The sequence below is a fragment of the Protopterus annectens genome, chromosome 7.part0 (genome assembly GCF_019279795.1).
Source record: "Protopterus annectens isolate FY-2018-M chromosome 7.part0, PAN1.0, whole genome shotgun sequence".
Classification (NCBI taxonomy): Eukaryota; Metazoa; Chordata; order Ceratodontiformes; family Protopteridae; genus Protopterus; species Protopterus annectens.
Window position 1 is genome coordinate 936,693,290 of NC_056739.1, and position 9,045 is coordinate 936,702,334.

A 9,045-nucleotide genomic window follows, 5' to 3' on the forward strand; every position below is an offset into this window, starting at 1 on the left:
GAAGCTTTGGATAGACGATTGGGTGACATGGTTGGAGTCCTTGACCGTGGCATGACAATCCACGAGCATGAGCTTTCTGTGCTGGAATATCTGGTAGGAGTGAGGTGTTGGGCACATGGACGTAGGCCTGCTACATCACCTGTTTCAGGTCTACGTGAATGAGCTACCTCACATGCCCGCTCCCATAGTGGCAGTAGCAGCAGCAGTGCAGCTGGTGCTGTGCTGTCCACATCAGGACACAGCTGGCCACATGCACATGGCCCTGGATGCTCCCAACAGGGACACGGTTCCAGTGGACATGTCTCATCAGACAGAACCCAATCTGCACCTCTGCCTGGTAGTGCCCGTGCAACCCCTAGCAGGCATAGGTCACATGGCCGTGGCCAGATATCGTGAACTGTAAAACCTGGCCTGTACAGTCTGCAGCTGTTGATAATACCCCTATGTAGGCCAGACAAATGCCAGAACTGTGTGCATACATACACGCACACACTGGACACATATGTAGGGCACCGCAACACACACATGCATAACATTCACACATGCCCAATTAGATCAAAGGCCCTAACCCACACACATGATGTCATCCAATGGTGCAGCCTAGGCCTCTGGCAAACATTATCACCCTGTACATATGATGATGCCTGTGCCACATCCCTGTCATCCACACCATCGGTGCAGGGATATGCTCATATGTTCTGATGCACAGGGTGAACAGACTAGGAAGATAAGTGTAGATTACAATTTTTGTGTACTGTTGACAGGCAGCAGACACACCATGTAGTACAGGTTTACAATGCATTTTGTACTGTTAACAGTATGTGTCTTGTTTAACAACAGTAACTGCATGTTGGTCATGATGTTCTGCTTTCCTCCTTCAGGTCTAATTGCATGTGCCGGTGGATGTGCCGGTGGATGTCAATGTTTGCAGTTAGTGTCCCATATGTAAATGTGGACTACTCACAGGTATGTATGAAAATACCAGCATGCACCTTCTAGCTTCCACATCACAGTTAGAAAAGTTCCACGTTCCAAACATGTCTACAGATCCACTGATCCAAGAGCATGATAGCTGTGTATTAAGCTACTGTGGCTACAGACGTGACATCCATACTGGGTGACATCACAGGTACAGTTTCATGGAATGGGGAGGTAAGAGAGCGGTCTAACTGATGACAAGGGTAGAGGGCAGTGGGAAGCAAGATGCCTCATTGGGAAGCAGTAATACATGTTCCCATGACAGGATGCGAACACACAACTGCACCCACACACTCAGGTATTCACACACATGTATTCAGAGACACAGTAACACACCCACACACTCACGGATTCACTGACACAGTAACACACACACACACACACACACACACACACACACACACACACACACACACACACACACACACACACACACACACACACAGTTGCTAGTGTTGAGGTGAGGACTCCTGCCTATGTGCAAATCATCATTATAGCACTGTGCACTTACATGACGTGCCACAGAGATTACACATGTACAGGTAGTCAGTATGGCCTAAGATCGGGGACATCAACACGGATAGTAGATTCCATCTCCAGGATGGGGGAGGGGTCTTACCAGTTCACTATAGTAACATACATCCTCACTCCAGGGACCAGACAGGCATACATACACACACACACACACACACACACACACACACACACACACACACACACACACACACACATTGTGGCATTCACTATTGAATACACCTATGTCACGCACATACAGATACCTCACATGTGTGAGATACACACCCCTCCCTATGTCCTGCTTTCTACAATGCAGTCTGTACACATGTCTACAGCAGTGTACAGGAGAGTGAGTAACAACTGAGATGTATTCCCTACCATACGTGACATATATGGACACACACACAACCACACATGCCAGTACTGTGAATCAAACAACTGGCTATCTCATGATACGTATGACAGACTTACAGCAGTATTGCACATGTTATAAAGTGTTATGATGCTTCCTATGACAACTGTGCTGATATATGCACACGGGAGGTCTTAACTGTAACAGGTGTCAAGTGATTTACCTTTGATGTCACCCTGACCGCTGTCTATGTTGTGTGTGTTCCCCTTCAATTAACAAAAGCATAGCTTAGCAGTTACACAGGTTATTGTAGGACCGCTTGTGACACATCTGTGAGCTCTCCTCAGCAAACATCCATCTGAAAAGATACCCCACCACTTAGTTATGTCCACACATCTGTCCATATCTGAGGTACATCTTTCCGTACTTTCAGCATATCACCATATACAGTTGGCAATGTTGAGGCTGCATTGCAACTGCATGATGTACTAAGACACATGTCACCTGCATACATCAGCAACTGCACAAGCATGGTATCTGAACGCACACCAATACATGTACATGTGTGTAGGTCTTGCATTCCTGTCATTGGTGGACATTTGTAATGACATACATGACACATGGACTGTTGTATGATATGATAGGTGTAATGGGTGACCAGTACAGAGGGAATGTTACCTCTGTCAACATTGATATCACACCTTATGTACTGTTAGCATTCAGCAGCCATGGACCTACATTCCATGTGCATGTGTGTAATGGCTGTAGCCACCTGTCTGCACAAAGGACAACAACAGCTATGCTATTTACATATATGTTGTATGTGTGTGGCATGTACATATCCAGGACAGGTACATGTATGTCATATCCAAACATGAGGGTATTTACTGGTGTACAGCAACAGTCATCTGTTAATGCTGTAAATAACCGAGGGCCCCTGGTATGTGTACAGCTGACCTGGATACAAACAGTGGTATCATTGCATTGCATAACACATGATGCAACTGTGTCAGTACATGGGTACTCTGCATAGTTGATGTAGAGCTAGGTACAGTCTACTGGTCACGGGTCACATGGTGTTGTACTGTTACATGTCCTACCACATGTATAGATGTGTGTTGGTGGTCCGAGGGCATGGTGGTGTCTGAGGGTTACATCCTAGAATGCAGCTTTTGACACTGTGTCCTGCACCTGATTCATCTGTGATGCCTTTTGTGGGAGTACTGGTCAGTACATGTGAGTGGCTTTTATGTATGTGGGGACACCACCACCTGGAGTGGTCCGTACCTGTGTTATGGCCCACATGTCTAGTTCTGAGGTATATGGTGGTAGTGCTATTGTGCATTACAGAGCCTTCAGCCAGGTGTTCCTCTCTGCACAGATGCCAGTATTCCCCCATTTTTGGATCTACAGTGAGCAACTGTGATTACGAACGCTACACATCTAGCACTGGTTAGCATAATCATACAAAGCTATTGATGTCAGGGTGTTATCCTGTGTTTAGGACATTTGCCTTGGAATGGCACTATATGGGCGAATGCGACCTAGGTATTATCCCCACTCCCTTGAATCATGGATGCATGTGATATGTGACAATGGCCTGTCTACTTTCATTCATGTCATCCCAGAATGACAAACACTGGACACCTCGTAATTAGAGCAGGACATTGGCTCATTGTGTTGGTCAAGCAGTTGCCACTCCTAGCAAGACATCACTGCGAGTGGTAGTATTGTGCTTGGTATAGAATGGTACATCTAAGGTGACGGACAGCAGCAGACGTTGTGTATAAGACCGGTGTCAGATATATGTAGTGCAGCGTTCCTGCTAAGAATGACAACTACTAACACCGGAGTCCATTACAATGTGTTCTTTATGTCTAACTGTAATAGCATGGCCACTATGGCATTCCATGTTTAGAATCAGAGTGCATCCCAAACAGCCCTGTGCTACTAAGTGTATGAGCATGCCCAGTATAACCTTGTGTAGATGGACACATAGTGCATTCTGAACAGCCCTGTGCTACTAAGTGTGTGAGCATGCCCAGTGACACCTTGTGTCAGTTATGTGCCTCTATGTGTATGGGCATGGCCATTTTCACCTTGTATAGTGATAGTAGTCATCTATTCCACAGAAGGGCATACTCCAGTTCAGGATGGATTCCTACTTTAAACACACAGGTTCACAGGTATGTACATCTTAACTGCCAGCATCCCTGTTAATGTCTGCATTCCTAGAAGGTCATAATGACAGCCTTGAAATGCGTAGTCTCTGTGGTGCTACTCGTAACTATGTAGTATTGTAATAGTGATCTATAAATAGGTAGGTGTTCTGTTCCCACCACTGGCGTGTGTGTGTGTCTCTGTCTGCCTGAGGACAGAATAATGCTTTTAGACTGCTCACACTCCATACAATTCCTATACCCAACTTTGGCAAAGCTGATGATGTCACTCACCTAGAAATGCACCTCTGGGAGTGCTGTGATTCAGTAATCTTGGTAGTGCGTTCTGTAACTGCGTAATGCTGTAGTGTGATAAAGTAGTTAGATCAGTGTTCTAATCCCAAGCTTGCCAACTGTGTGTGTGTGTGTCTCTGTCTGCCTGAGGACAGAATAATGCTTTTTGACTGCACACACTCCATACAATTCCTATACCCAACTTTGGCAAAGCTGATGATGTCACCCACCTAGAAATACACCTCTGGGACTACTGTGAGCCAGTAATCATGGTAGCACATTCTGTAACTGCGTAATGCTGTAGTGTGGTTAAGTCAGTGTTCTAATCCCACATTGCCAACTGCATGTGTTTGTCTCCATCTGCCTGAGGACTGAATAATGCTTTTAGACTGCTCACACTCCATACAATTCCTATACCCACCTTTGGCAAGGCTGATGATGTCACCCACCTAGAAATACACCTCTGGGAGTGCTGTGTCCCAGAAATCTCGGTAGCGCATTCTGTAACTACGCAATGCTGTAGTGTGATAAAGTAATTAGGTTGGTGTTCTAATCCCATATGTGCCAACTGTGCATTTGTTTATCTCCATCTGCCTGAGGACTGAATAATGCTTCCAGACTGCTCACACTCCATACAATTCCTATACCTACCTTTGGCAAGGCAGATGATGTCACCCACCTAGAAATATACCTCTGGGAATACTGTGACCCAGTAGTCTTGGTAGCGTGTTCTGCAACTGCGTAATGCTGTAGTGTGATAAAGTAGCTAGGTCAGTGTTCTAACCCCAAACTTGCCAACTGTGTGTGCTTGTGTATGTGTGTTTGTTTGTCTCCATCTACCTGAGGACTGAATAATGCTATTAGACTGCTCATACTCCATACAATTCCCATACCCACCTTTGGCAAGACTGATGATGTCACCCACCTAGAAGTACACCTCTGGGAGTGCTGTGACCCAGTAATCTCGGTAGTGTGTTCTGTAACTGTGTAATGCTGTAGTGTGATAAAGTAGTTAGGTCGGTGTTCTTATCCCAGACTTGCCAACTGTGTGTGTGTGTGTGTGAGTGTGTGAGTGTGTGAGTGTGTGAGTGTGTGTGTGTCTGCCTGCGTGAGACAAGTACAGTGCTCTGTAGAGTGTGCACTCTCTGTACAAATCACATGACCACCTTTGTCAATCCTGCTGTTGTCACCCACCTAGGAATACACCTGTAGGTATGCTGTAACCCAATATTCGCTGTAGCATGTGCCCTAAAAGCGTATTGCTGCAGTGTGATATGGTAGGTAGGGGTTCAAATACAGGACATGGCAAGTGTGTGTCTTCGGCTGTTAGAGCCTGTATAGAGGTGGCTGTGAGTGTCTTACCACTGGACATGTTGTGGAGTGGATTTTGTAGTTTTCCTATATGGTGTCCGTCTTATGACACATTGGCCACCTCACAAGGAGTACAGCTGTCAGTCAGCCACAGGACTGTGTTGGCAAGCCATATCCCTACATCTGGCAAAAGGCCTGGTGAACAAAGTATGCAGCCTTACTAGTACCCGGTATATGTCCTGCACCCATGTGCCATACACAAACACACTTGCCTAGGATATCTCGCTATGTTGCTAGTACCATGCACATTGATGACAGATAGTAGGCATGGTGTGAATGCAGTGGGCTGCAGAGGACATGGCATCCTGTACAGCGGTACAATAGGCACATATTTGTGGACAATGTGCCTTCACTATATTCCCCACTAGATGCCTGCAACATATGTGATGCCATCAAATGTGATCCACAGAGGCCATACAATGCCGTACACATGTGCCCTGTATGGACCAATGCCATTGACACCAGGGAATACCTGTATCATGCTATCAATGCAGGTGCAGGGTCGACTATAACCAGGTTTCGCCACACCAGGCCAGTATTGGCATATCAGGGGATAACAGTCTGTGTACACAACATGTGCCTGCCAAACCAGATACACCTGTACATGTCCCTGTACAGTATTGTGGGACATGCACATCCCAGGCAATGTTCATGTGAAGGACTATCAAACACAGACATGACATGCATTGCAAAGCTATGGCCATACACATTGTTAACCAGGTTGACAGGGCAGATCATGCAGTACCCATCTGTGTGGGACATTGCAGACACTACACCCCTGTACCGCAGTGCACACCACTCTTTGGTGACGCAATGCCAAAGATTACCCCTCACCCAACCTTGTACAGCCATCTTGTACAGCCAACCACTACACACCCATGAAGCAATGCATACATTCATGTCAGTACTGGCACCTTTTGTCTGTGTGTGGATTATGATGCTCCCAACCACAGTCACTCCCAGTATAACCCTCGTTGGCATACCAAAATATGTCAAACACTTTCACATGCCCTAGCCCATAGAACCTCCAGATATCCCCTGTGGTGCATGTAGTCCTGTGCATTACTGCAGTGTGGCAAACTAAGTAGTTAGGTTGTGTATTTGTGGCCCTGGCAAAGAGTGTCAATGCGAGTCTATTAGAGAGTGTGGTTGTGGTGACAATGGCATCCATTCACGTGGACAGCCATGTGTGCTACACCTAATGTATGTCTACTATATCTCTGTTGCAGATGTCTCTCACCTACACACATATATGTTCTTACAGCACAGCAACATGTCAGCTTTGTGGCACATGTAGTAACTTCATGCACATGTAATAGTAATGGCTAGTCAGTCAGGGGTTTGATCCCTGTACTGTTAGGCATGTGGAAGATGACACTTAGGGTTTAGTCTCCAATCCCTTCTCTGGTGTACTTTGCTTGTCCCTTCCACACACTCTCTGGTAGAAGTGGAGGTGTACACCTGCTCAGCAGCAGCATGTGTATTGTAAGAGATGGACATGATCAGGTGATGGCCTCTGCACCTATTGCAGTCCTCCTCTAGCTGATTGCATGTGGAACAGCTATGATGGTGTTCCCATAGCCATTCGCATGATAAATACAGTACACTGTCTAGGAAAATCATGTTGGTATTTGGCCATGACAGTCGCTGTGAGTGGTACCTTGATGTGGTGTTCTGAAACGGCATCACAGATGATATCTGGATGTAACTCAAACATCATACACAGTGGGAAATAGCCTAAAGACAGGAGGCTGATGTGCCACACATGACTACAGCATGTGAGTGTAGCTATGCTGCATTGAGACTACTGCCTGTTTAACATGTTGTGTGTGGTAATGGCTATTCTGCATGTTTTAATACAGACATGTGAGTATTCTGTTCGTGAGGGACCCCCATCTGTAGGGCCATCTGTGAACTGGTCAGTGTGTGGAACCATTTGTTTCCTGTATTACACACTGAACACACATCTGTGCACAACAGGAGCATAGTGTGAGGATTGCAGACAGTACATGATGATAGGAATGTGTTACTGCCATCGCATCCCTGACTGGACATATGTCACATGAAACAGTGGTATGACAGACACTGTCTGGGGTTCCCAGTGACAAGCAAATAATGGGCAACTGCTCATAGCTGAGGTCACACGTCCACTACACATTGTACAGATGTCATGCAGTATAAATGCATGTGTTGTGCTCCCTCTGCAAACGTATGCCATCTGTTGTGTTGGGTTGATGGTGATATCTATGCTTACTGTTGTAAGTAATCCTGAATGCTGTTGTCTATCACTAAGCCATATGTGGGTTTAAACTGCAACACCATAGGCTGTATGGGTTAGGAGGTCTCGGCAGAACCTCCTGTCCCACTTCAGCTGACCATAGCACCGGGCACCAGCACATCTGGGGCCCAGCCTTGGACCTCAACCTCTATTGGCTCTGCACCACCTTCTGGTGGTACCACCACTGAGGATGGGGCATGTCCCCTCTGGGAGCAGGACCAGACAGGAACATGTCTGCTGTCATGTGGTCTCAGACGTGTTGTGTTGGGGGCTCACTAAGGGGTTCCAAAGCCAGATATGCAAGCTCAAGGGTGGAGTGTCACATTTACAGGGTGATGCTGCCCCTCCTGGACAGCCCCCAGCACTGCCTCCTTTGCAGCTGTTTAGGTGCAGTGGCGGCTGCCCATGGCTGGGGACCTTCGTCCCACTGTTCCCATGGGCTTGTGAATGCCGAACACCCATCCATGTCCGAGGTGTGTCCCCCCACATGTGTCATATACCAACCCTGTATGCTGTCTTGTCTGTGATCCTACCCTACCTATCCTCCACGGCCATACCTACTCTCCTTCCCCCACATCCGACCCTCACCCTACGGAAACATAAGGCCAATCAGCTCCTAGGACAACATCTGCTCTATACATAGCTGTCCATTTCACACACGTGCCCACTGGACACATGCAACCCTTGTAATATGCATCACAACATACTCCTGTTATCCTCACCCCTGTCCCTCAGGTGCACGATCCTGGTATGCACATCACTCCTAAATGGTCCAGGTAAATGTGATGAGGATGACCCCATTGTACACACAACACTACCGGTCCCTCTATAGTTACCCCATTTACCTTTATCATGATGATGATGTTGCACACAGCACCTTGCAAGAGTACTGTTCACACATAATTATTGGACAGGTATTGTTGTGTTAATGTACATTAAATGCACAGAGTGATGTATACCGCCAATGTACAACTGTTTGTGTGTATGAATGACACATGTCTGTCTGAGGGAGTCTTGAAATGACATAGGACAACAGCACTACATAATACAGGCGTCGCTGGTGTTTCCCTTTCATTCTTTTGTAATGCTTTGTTGCC